At 36.6% G+C, this 12,250-nt stretch overlaps 1 protein-coding gene across 2 annotated transcripts in view; it reads right to left on the reverse strand.

The window, feature by feature from the left end:
• The window catches only part of LOC150098246 (dynein intermediate chain 2, ciliary), a 504,968-nt gene that overhangs the window by 438,461 nt on the left and 54,257 nt on the right, over window positions 1-12,250 (reverse strand). The gene's annotated exons all lie outside the window — the stretch shown is intronic.

Consider the following 12,250-nt stretch of genomic DNA (forward strand, 5'->3'; position numbering starts at 1 on the left):
TTTGCGCCTGAAGTATCTTCAGAACTCAGGCAACTCGTGGTAAAGGTGGACCAACTCTCATTACTCCTTGTCTTAATATCTCCCATAATGCAAAGCACATCTCCTTGCAGACATGTATAATGCTATGCATTAATGAAAGGGCCACTACTACCCAGACCAGTTTCGACCTTTATTGAAACTCTCAGAATGGTTGGCTCTACACCATGGCAGGCTCACCCCACCACCAAGCAGAGCCACTCCTTTGCTCATATGTCATCCAAGGTGTAACAGCAACAGCCATCTTCATTTAACTTCATGGGCTACAGCATTGCCATTCATTACGCCCCCCCCATCAAGGAACTGGGTGACAGCAACAGCCAAGCCTCAGTTAAAACTTCATGGGCTACAGCATTACCATTCATCACCCAAAATGGTTTTGACCTTTATTGAGGTCTCGTCAGTGGGAGCCAGACCCAGAGGTGGTGATACTAAGGCAGAAGCAATGGAGAAGTCATATTTACCTATACGAGGCCAAAAGGTGTACCACCTTATTACTAAATTACTCTGGATTTAGATAAAGATGTTGGAAGTTTTTTTTCCCACTTGGTTAGACTATAATAAATTTAGTTTAATCCTTTATCCAAGTGTAGGCAAACAAAGTTTGCTCCTGAAGTATCTTCAGGACTGAGGCAACTCGTGGCAAAGGTGAACCAAGCTCTCATCACTCCTTGTCTTATTATCTTCCATAATGCAAAGCACATCTCCTTGCAGACATGTATAATGCTATGCATTAAGGAAAGGGCCACTATTCAGACCAGTTTCGACCTTTATTGAGGTCTCGTCAGTGGGAGCCAAATCCAGAGGTGGTGATACTAAGGCAGAAGCAATGGAGAAGTCATATTTACCTATACAAGCTGCCAAAAGGTGTACCACCTTATTATTAAATTACTCTAGATTTAAAGAAAGATGGTCCTGAAGATACTTCAGGTGCAAATTTTGTTTGCTTACACTTGGATAAAGGATTAAACTAAATTTATTATAGTCTAACCAAGTGGAAAAAAACTTCCAACATCTTTCTCTAAATCCAGAGTAATTTATAATAAGGTACAGATGATTTCAAATTGGAAGTGATCACCATTTAGTCATGAATAAAACTGAATTTCAATTTCATATTGAAAAGAAGAACATATAAGAAAGTTTTAAAGTGAATAAAAGTTGAGCAGCTTTCCAGTGGCGGCTCATGGCTTGAAATCGTGGGGGTGCTGCAACTTTCGAAATATACATACACACTGTAAGTACAGTGTATACGTGTTTGGATAAAATATCAAAATTATGGTAAAAGTTTTTTAAAAAATTAAACATCAAAAAATATTGTTTATTATCGATAAATTATACAGTTTGGTATAATTCAAAATTACTTAAAAATAAAATATATTCTTCTTGTTTTGTTTCATGAAAAAATATTGTTTACTACTGATAAAATTATAGTTTACTATAATTCAAAATTACTTAAAAATAAAATCCATTATCATAAGTAGCTCTGAGTGCTAAAGACAACCCACAAGAATTCTATCGATATGCTGCAAGTAAAAAAATGAATGATTATGAAAGAATAACTCTTCTAAATCCAGATGGTGTGAGGGTTACAGATGGAGAAGAGGTTGTTCAGTTAATGAGTGCCCATTTTGTTAAAAGCTATCAACCTGGTGAACGCAACATTGAGCTCACTGTTACCTCTTCACTAGATGAAGAAATGTAGGTGTGTGTAAGGTTGAGGTATTAGAGCTGTTGCACAAACTGAATAAGAATTCAGCAATAGGGACTGATGGAATATCAGCATGTGTGCTAAAAGAGTGTTCAGCTGAACTGGCCATTCCTTTGACCAGAATGTTTAATATGAGTCTCAGAACAGGAAAGATTCCACAGGAATGGAAGGAATGTATGGTAATTCCATTGCACAAGGGTGGTGCAAAGACCAGTGCATCCAACTATCGACCAATTAGTATCTGAGGAGTGGTGGTGAAAATTTTGGAAAATTTGGTTAGGGCCCACATTCAGAAATGGGTCGACAGTGAATCTCTACTTTGCAATGAACAACCTGGGTTTACTAAGGGAAGGTCATGTTTTAGCACCTTGCTCACATTCTATAACAATGTTACCTTGTTAGAGAATGTGAGCCATTCCCCTTGTCTAGTTCATTAAACTAGACAAGGGGAATGGATACACTATGATGCTTTTGGATTTTGCTAAGGCTTTTGACAGAATACAGCACGGCAGACTGCTGCATAAATTGGATAAAATGGATTTGGGTTATACAATATTAGTTTGGATAAGAGGATGGCTAACTGACAGATATCAAAAAGTGGTATATGGGGGATCTGAGTCTGCAAGGTTTAAGGTAGCAAGTGGTGTACCACAAGGATCAGTGCTTGGGCCACTGTTATTCAATCTGTACATTAATGATATTGGGAAGGATTTAACAAGTGACATACAGTTATTTGCTGATGATGCAAAAATAGGTAGGGTAATCAGGAATGCTGCTGGTATGCAGTCTTTGCAGAATGATTTGAATAGGCTGGAATTGCGGTCATGGGAAAATGGGTGTCAGTTTAATGTCAGTAAATGTAAAGTCACATTTACTGACTTCGGCATGATTAGATATCCAATGTCGTATTATATTAGTGGGATTAGGCTAGAAGAAACTGATGAGGCTAGGGATCTTGGAGTATTAATAGATAGGAAGTTGAAGTTTAGGGGCCATGTGGCAAAGATTGCAAATACAACTCAAAAGATAATTGCAATGCTGAAACGAACTTTCACATGTAAAGATAAGGATCTTATTTTGCTTCTTTACAAGGCCTTGATAAGACCTCACTTGGACTATTGTGACAGGTCTGGTCTCCTGGTTTCCGTTGTGATTCTGATATATTGGAGAGAGTATAAAGGAGAGTGTTAAAAATGATATCAGGATTGTGGAATACTGATTATAAAGACAGATTAAGAATTTGTAGACTGTAGACACTAGCAAACAGGAGAAAGAGGGGTGATATGATTGAGACTTACAAACTTCTGAAAGGATCATACAGGATTTCAACTGATGGAATTTTATAATTTATGGCGGGTGGGGAAAGGATGAGAGGGCATCCTTGGAAGCTGAGAATCAAGGCCACCAAGAAGGGTGTGAGGGCTACATTTTTCTCTCAGATGGTAGTACGTGATTGGAATGGATTGCCATTGAATGTTGTGAGTGCAAGCAGTGTGAATGACTTCAAGAATAAGTATGATAACTGGTGTGTGTAGTATGTGGCCTCTCTTGATGAGGCTCTGACTCCCTGGAGGTCGCTCTTAATAACAATAATAATAATAGGAGCCATAGCTCCTATTATAGGAGAGAATAAGAATTAAGAGCCATAGCCAAAAGAGAAGTCAGAAAAAGACATAGAGAATCATGGAACACATTTGTTTCTAATTTAGAACATGATTTATATAAAATAAGACCGAATGCATATAAGATTTTGAAACACTTAAATGCAGATACCAAAGAAAACATAAAATTAAACACCGAATTGAAATTAATAGAATTTCTAAATTACTACACAGAATTGTGGACAGACAAATATTTTAAAAAAGACAACTGGCAAACAATTAACAAAAATAAAGAAGAATTAGAAATCAGCCTGAAAGAAACAAGAAACGGAAAATGACCTAGAGAAGATAAGCTAGGTTCAGAACTATATAAATACGCAAGAACAAGATTCAAAGAAAGACTCTTATTATTATTAATATCATTATTATTCAGGCCTCCATGGAGTCAAAAGACTCATCGTGGGAGGTCCTTCCTAAGAAACACAAAGTCTATCAAGACTCATCGAGGGGAGGTCCACCCTCAGAAACACAAAGTCTATCATACCACTCCTTAGACTCATTGACCATTCTCACTCTCACCACTCCATCAAGCAATGCAATCCATGGTTCAATCATCCTCCATGCAAAAAAAACTACTCCTCACCCTCTTACAAACAGTTTCCTTTTGTAACTTCCAGGGATGGCCTCTTGTCATCACTCCTTCCTGCTGTTCAACCAAGTGAAAGAACTTCCCAGTGTCAATCCTGTAACCACCTCTCAAAAGTTTAAGTCTCAATCATATCACCGCTCCTTCTTCTATCTACCAAACTCAGCAGTCCACAAAACCTCAGCCGATCCTCATAACTAACCTGGTTTCAGGACTGTACTTTGTTATCTGCCTTTGTACCCTTTCCACAGTTAATTTATCCCCTTCAAATCTTGGGGACCAAATCTGAGAACAATAGTCTAAGTGTGGTCTGATCAAAGACTTATACAACGGAATGATAACCCTTTTATCTGTGAAGGTCAGAGTCCTTCTAATTATTGCAGCAATCCTCTGTGTTACCTTCACAACTTTTGCAATATGTCCCCTAAATTTCAGGCTTCTATCAATCATCAACCCCAGATCTCTTGTCTCCCCTACTTCCTCCAGTATAACTCCTCCCATAGAGTATGCTGCATCCCATCGATGTTTCCTAAACCTCAAGACCTTACATTTTGCTGCATTAACTGACACCCCCATTCATTTGCCCATCTATCTAGTTTATTTAAATCCTCTTGCAGGGCCACCACATCTGCACTATTACTAATAATCCTTCCCAGATTTGCATCATCTGCAAACAACTGAATATCCCCTTGCAATCCAATGACAATGTCATTGATATAAAGGTTAAACAATATAGGTCCCAGTACTGAGCCCTGTGGGACATTACTTGCAACCCTCTGCCTCCTTGAAACTGTCCCACCATACACAACTCTCTGACACCTCTGAAACATTTGGCACCCTGTCAAATGTTTTTGCTAAGTCTAAGAAATTGGCAGTATATGCCTTTCCCTCATCTTGTAACGTTATTATAAAAGGCTAGCACATTGCTAAAACAAGAGCGCCCCTTCACAAATCCATGTTGACTCTCACAGATAACACCACCCTCATCTGCCCAATGCTGCATACGGTCCCTCACTATTTTCTCCAAGATCTTAACAACTACTGATGACATGCAAACTGGCCTATAATTAGACACTTCTAGTCTGCTACCACCCTTATGCAATGGCACTATCTTACCTTCCTTCCATTCCATGGGCACCTTTCCTGCAGCCAGACTTTCATTGAAAAGCCTGGTCAAAGGCACTGTCAGTTCCCTAGCACATTCTCTCAAAACTCATGGTGAAATACCATCCAGAGTACTCAGTATTTGAAGCACACTCTCCTCCTGTACCTATAAACCTCGATCCAGCCCTATCCCTCTAGTATTAAAACTGACTCCTCCAGGATGAAATACTCCAATAAAGTGTTCATTGAAGAATTCCACTATGTCCTCTGCATCAGTCACTCTATTCCCATTTTTATCCCACAGTATCATTCTTTCACATTTCTTCTCCTACTGGCCACATAGCTAAAAAATTCCCTAGGATTTTTTTTGGATCTTAGGGCCAATCTCCTCTCATATTTCAGTTTCGCTTTCCTTACCATACTAGTCAATCTTCTGGCCTGTGTCTTATATTCTTCATGGATTTTCTCTTCACCTGTCTCCTTATATCTCTTCCATAGCCTCTTTTTCGCATGCAATTTCTGCTTAATATAGTTTGTCATCCACTTTACTCCAAATTGTGTCCTCTTCTTCACTCGTGGTATACAACTTACCATTGCTACTAACAAATATTCTTTCATAATTTCCCATGCACTAATGATATCCCGGCCTTCCAATTCCTCCCTCCATGAAACTTCCCCAAGTTTAGGTCTTAGACTGTTATAATCACCTGACTTATAATTCCACATACGTTCCCGTCTCTTTGATACTCCTGCATGTCAATTCATTTTCCAAGTCAAAACCATATGGTCACTCTAATAACAAGAGTTTTGGATTTGGTTATAGCATCAGAAGAGTTGATAATTGACATCTCTCCAACTGGTGGCAGAGATGTCAATTATCAACTCTTCTGATGCTATAACCAAATCCAAAACTCTTGAACCTCTTGTTTCCTCTATTACATGTTGCCTAAGATATTTGTCCCTCAAGAATTCTAGAAATTTCATTTCCTTATTGCTACATGCATCTTCCTCTCTCCAATTTATACTACTGTAGTTAAAATCTCCCATAAAAATCATTCTTCTTGCACTTGCCAAACTCAACTGTCTAAAAATCTCCAGGTCCCCACCCTCTGTGCTTCTGGGTCTGTAGCAACACCCCACTAAATATCCTGTCTTGCCCACCTCTACCTCACACCATATGCTTTCAAAATCATTAGTGTCACTGCCTTCCAAAGCCTCCACTCTTAGAGGATATAGGTCGTCACTTATCATAAGCAGTACTCCACCACCACGCTTTCCCTTCCTATCCTGTCGATAAATGCTGTACCCAGCGACTTCTATTCCTGTTATTATATCTTCTTCTGTCAACCATGTCTCAGTGATCCCAATAATTTTTGGCCAGGCTGATGCTATCTGCGCCACCAATTCCTCTCCCTTATTCCGGATACTCCTGGCATTAGTATAAAGCATATAAATTTATTTTTAAATAAAATTTATTCAACTGGTATCCCCCACCACCAATAGAATGGAAAAAAGCAATTGTGATTCCTATCTTTAAAAAATGTAATAGAGATGACCCTAAAAACTATTGAGGTATCAGTATACTAAATTCCTGTTACAAAATATATAGCAGAATCTTAAATAGCAAACTAATGAAATATTCCGAAAACTTTATTTTAGAAGTACAGAATAGATTTAGAAAAGGACGATCATGTATAGACCCGGCCTTCTGCCTAAAATTAATAATAGAGAAAATAAGAGAATACAATTTAGAAGCACATATTGCATTTATTGGCTTTGAAAAAGCATTTGACAAGTTAAAAGAAGCATTTTATTTAACATATTAAAAGAAAGACAAATACCAAATAATATCCTAAAAGCTATCACGAGTATATATGAAAATAATCAAATACAAATAAGATTAAATCACAAGCTATCATATACGAGAGAGATAAACCAAGGGGTCCAACAGGGATGTCCCCTCTCAGCAACACTTTTTAATATTTACTTAAATGAAAAAATAATAAAATGGAATAAAAATTTACATCAAGGAATTAAACTTTCTCCTACAGTGAACTTAAACTTTTTTGCCGACAACCAAATAATAATTACAAATTCTGAAGGTAACTTATAGAAAATAAAGGACAAGATCCAGCAAGAACTAAAATAGTAATAGATAACAAGATCTTAGAACAGGTGAATTCATTTAACTACCTAGGATGTATGATCACACATGAAAATGAAAAAGATATAAACGTAAAAATTACAAAATATTTAAAAATAACAGGTGTAATTAACTCTATATTTAAAACAAACCTAGTTCAAAAACAAACCAGACTAAAAGTATCCAATACATTAGCCCTACCAGACTTAATTTATGGAAGCGAAATCTGGACAAAAAAACAAAAAGACAAACAAAGATTAATAACAGCAGAAATGAAATTTATGAGAAAAACTGCAAAGTATACCCTATTTGATCACAAAAGAAATGAAGAAATTATGAAAGAATTAAACCAAGAACCAGTAATATAAAAAATTTAAAAATATAAACATAAATGGATGGAACACGTTCAAAGAATGAAAACAGAAAGATTACCAAAAAACGCCATTAGGAAAAATAAAACCAAGACATCCTCTTTAACGATGACTTCTAAGGCTGAAACAGTCCATGCTAGTCCTAAATCCTTGATACGCATGATGATGATGATGATGACGATGATGATGATGATGATGATGATAATAATAATAATAATAATAACCCCAATAATGTTCTAAAATAAAAACTATAACAAATATTATGTCTTAAATTATAATGTCCAAATATTTAAAGAGACGGAGTAAAACACGATAAGCACTATGAACACTCTACTACTGGTGCAAACTGCACATAAACAACAGTGGAACTGCACAACAAACAATACTCGCATCTCACAATGACGTGCATATGCTTGAACACGTAGCTTTGCCCTCCTAAGTGCTACAAGATGGATTTTTATTATTTTTTATACAAAATAAGAGAATTGTATCAGATTGTTGATCAAATTAAATATTACAATCAAATATAAATAAATTAATAAATATATTTATCGATCGAGAAAAACTGGGGGTTCTGCAGTGCCTATGCAGGAGCCGCCACTGCAGCTTTCAGATGTTAACTGTAAACTAAAATACACAAACATTATTCAAGAAAGAATGAAAGAGTTTGATAAGAACCAAACCTTGGCAAATCCTGAATAAAACATTGACTGATTCAGCCAGACAGGCATGTGGTGAGGTCTGCAAGGATAGAAAAATCAAAACTCCATGGTGGAAGCAGGAAGTTAAAGAGGCAGTGAAAAAAAGAAGAAAGCATATCAAAAGTTCCTGGCAAATAAGTCAGCTTGTGCTCTTAGAGAATACAGAGACAAATGTAAGAAAGCTAAACACTAAAACAAAAGTCATGGGAAGACTTTGGTAAGAACATAGAAAATAAATATCAAGAAGCTGGCAAGATGTTCTGGAGGTTGTTAAAGAATCTCAGAAATGGAGGAAAGAGTGCTGTAAAAGGAATTAGAGATGATAAAGGTTACACGAAAACTGGAGAAAAAGATATCCTTGAAGTATGGATATCTGAAGAATTGCAAAATGAAACAAGCAGTGATAGCACAGCGGTAAAAAACACTCAACAGGGATGCAGTCAGGAATACATATCCATACTTGAAGCCATCAAAGGCCTGAAATGTGGAAAGGCACAGGGGTAGATGATATTCGACCAGAAATGCTCAAGTATGGAGGTATAAAAGTCTTACAGTGGATGCACTGCATAGTTCAGAAGGCCTGAACACAGGGACGAATTCCAGATGATTGGAGTAGAGCTCTCACAGTACCCATATATATATAAAGGGAAATAAAATTGAATGAGAATTACAGAGGTATTTCCCTACTGAGTGTTCCTGGTAAGATTTACACAAGTATACTTGAGAAACAGTTGAGAAGGATTGTGGAAGAAAAAGCTTGGTGAAGAACAAGCTGGATTCAGGCCAAATACAGACTGTCAGGATCAGATTTTCACTTTATGACAAATAGTTGAGAAATCATGGGAATATAACAAAGATGTGTATTTAACTGTGTAGATCTATCTGAAAAAGGCATAAGAATAGGTGCCAAGGGAGAAGCCATTCAAAACGCTACAATTATATGGTGTCGATGGGACATTATATCAAGCAATACTTAGTCTTTGTTTGAGGTGTAAGTCAGCAGTTCGAATTGAAGGAAGTACAGGAAAGTGGTTTAATGTTAAATATGGTGTCAGACAAGGATGTACATTATCCCCTTTGTTATTCATTATCTATATGGATCATATAATGAAGGAAAATGGTATTAAACCTGGTATCAAAATTGGAGATGTTAATCTCAGCTCTTTACTTCATGCAGATGATGTTATACTTCTAAATAAATCCACTACAAGTCCACAAGATTTTGTTAGTAAATTGAATAACTGTTGAAATAGATATGGTATGAAGGTCAGCAATAACAAGACAAAGACAATGAAAATAGGCAGAAGCATTGAAAATATCAACTGCATTGTGAAAGGAGAACCTATAACATTTCAGCTACTTAGGCATGATTTTTAATAAAGATGGTAAATTAAATATGGACATAGAGAACAGAATCAACAAAACTGGTATGGTAGGAAGTCAACTGAATGAATTTATATGGAATAAGAGAGAAATTAGTCAAAACACTAAATTAGTTTAAGTTAATAAAGTTAAGCAGTGTTCAAACCATGGAAAATGATTAGTAAGTGGAATGCATTCAATGAGAGTGTGATGAGTGCACAAGATGTGAATGAGTTTAAGGTTCAGTTCGATGATCTTTATTCATGAGAGAGTATGGATCTCCTGTAATGAGTTTTTTGACTCCATAGAAATCAGATAATAATAATAATAATAAATTGGCAAAATTTCAGACAAAATTTCCACATCCAAAATTTTGCTCCATACATATGTTCCAAACAAAAAGTAATTAGCAGTCATGAGTGATATACACACATGGCTAAATTCTACTTGAAAAGAAATTATACTCTTGTTTAATCCTTTACTGAATTGTAAACAAAGAAAGTTTGCATGCAAAGTATTTTCATGACTTTCTTTTATAAAGGCTTTTGACTTCACATAAAATTGTCTTGATATTCCATAATGCAAAGAATCGTGTTGTTTAAGAAAATTGACAATGTAGACTAGATAATAACTAAAAATATTTAATTATTACTTCCTATATTCCATAGAAGTTAAATTGGCATCCTCAGGGATTAATATCTGGAATTAAACACATGCATGCAGGCACACTTCAGTAACAAAGATGGAACATGGAACAGGAGAGATATAGGATGACCTAAAATCCTATAATTACACCCCCTATGCTTTGGTTGGGTGTTATTGGCTACTGGACTGACTGTCTGTCAATGAGGGTTTCCCATATGAGAGGTAGTTTGATACAACCATATTTGTTTTGGCTGGGATAGTTGGTAAGAGCTGCAAATGATTTGACGAAAAGTTTCTTGAATTTAAATTTGCTTCAATGTTGTAAGGTGGCTTTTTATCAACAAATCCTATGCTGGGTATCCAGAATGGTCTGCTAATCCTGAGCAGCAGTAGTGGTGAAAATGGATGTAATCCTGGTGCTCTAATATACGGATGTTGATTGTCCTACCTGTTTGGTCATAGTATGAATGGCTGCAGCTGCACAGTACCTAGTACACTCTGGATAAACTGTGGCTGGTCTTTGGGGGGGCAGATAAGGGTTACTAGCTTTCTGTGTGCTTTATAAGTAGTCGCAAGATTGTGCTTTTCTAAGATATCTTTGCTACCTTTTCTGAGATGCTACGAATATAAAGGATGGTGAAGGATTTGCTGTAATCTATGTTTGGAAGGGGGGGGGGGGGGTTGTGGCATTAAAATTCTTTTTTATCTGGTGGGAGGTGTAGCCATTGGCAAAAAAGACGTTTTTTTATGTGGGTGAGTTATTCGTTGGGTACAATGCTATCTTAGCAAATTCATTTTGCCCGGTAGACTAAGGTTTTTAATAGTTCCAAATTGTTGGGGGGGGGGGGGGGGTTGTGTTATTAATGAATGCATTTGAATGAGAAAACAAGTGTGCAAGACAAACAGGGAATCAAGGAGGCTGGGTGGACAGGGGAACACAGCGTGAGAAAGGTTGATGTTTCAAGAGGATGTGAATACGTGTATAGACAAAAAGAGAAGGGGATGACCTAGGATCAGAGAAAACAGTTGGATTTGAAGAAGGTTCTAAGATCAATGAGAAAAAGAAATGATTCAAGTTAAGCACTGAGAAGTCACAGCTAATAAGGTTGATCAATTGGTAGAGCCTCTGCTATTAATGGTTCACAAAAAAAGTTAAGCAAGTTTGAGCGTGGGTAGTAGTTGGAAAGGAAAAATTGTTCTATGCTGTTTGCATACTCTCCCTCAGTGAGTCTTTGGATTCCCTGGAGGTGTCACAAAATAATAATAATAATAATAATAAGTGTAATCAGTAGAACTTGCTATAGATTCAGGAATGACCTGCTATGTTTGTATACAATTGCTAGAATTGTAAGAATCAAAGTAAATGAAACGGTTGTATTAATTCAGTCTGTTTACCCAAGAATTGTTTGACTACGTGAGACATGGTTGGATGATGATGCCATCCTGACAGGAATAGAGATGAAAAGGTATGATGTATTTCGTGAAGATAAAAAGGATAAAAAGGGAGGGGGAGTGCTACTGATGATAGGGAAAGAGTTATGCCCATACAAAGTAGAGATGCAAGAGGGAAAAAGTGCCATGTTTTGAGGCAGTATGGTGTGAGATAGAGGTAAATAGAATGAAATACTTAGATATTGTCATAGATTTGGTAAAGTGGATGATATTGACCATGGAATGTATAATCAAATTAGCCAAGCAAATAAGAAAAGGGTGATCATTATGGGCAATTTTATTTATGATAATATAGACTGGAATGATGAGATAGCAACTGAAAATAAAGAAAATGAGTTTCTTGAGTTGTTAAGAGACAATTACCTCTGGCAGTATGTGACGGAGGGGACATGAGAATTGAGGGTCTTGGATTTAATCATCTCATCAAAGGATGATATTATAAATTATGTGTCAAATCTCCTTCCAGCTGGTAAGAGTGACC

The sequence above is a fragment of the Typopeltis vanoorti genome, chromosome 16, assembly GCF_054136105.1.
Source record: "Typopeltis vanoorti isolate ZY-2024b chromosome 16, IOZ_Tvanoo_1.0, whole genome shotgun sequence".
In the NCBI taxonomy this organism is placed as follows: domain Eukaryota; kingdom Metazoa; phylum Arthropoda; class Arachnida; order Uropygi; family Thelyphonidae; genus Typopeltis; species Typopeltis vanoorti.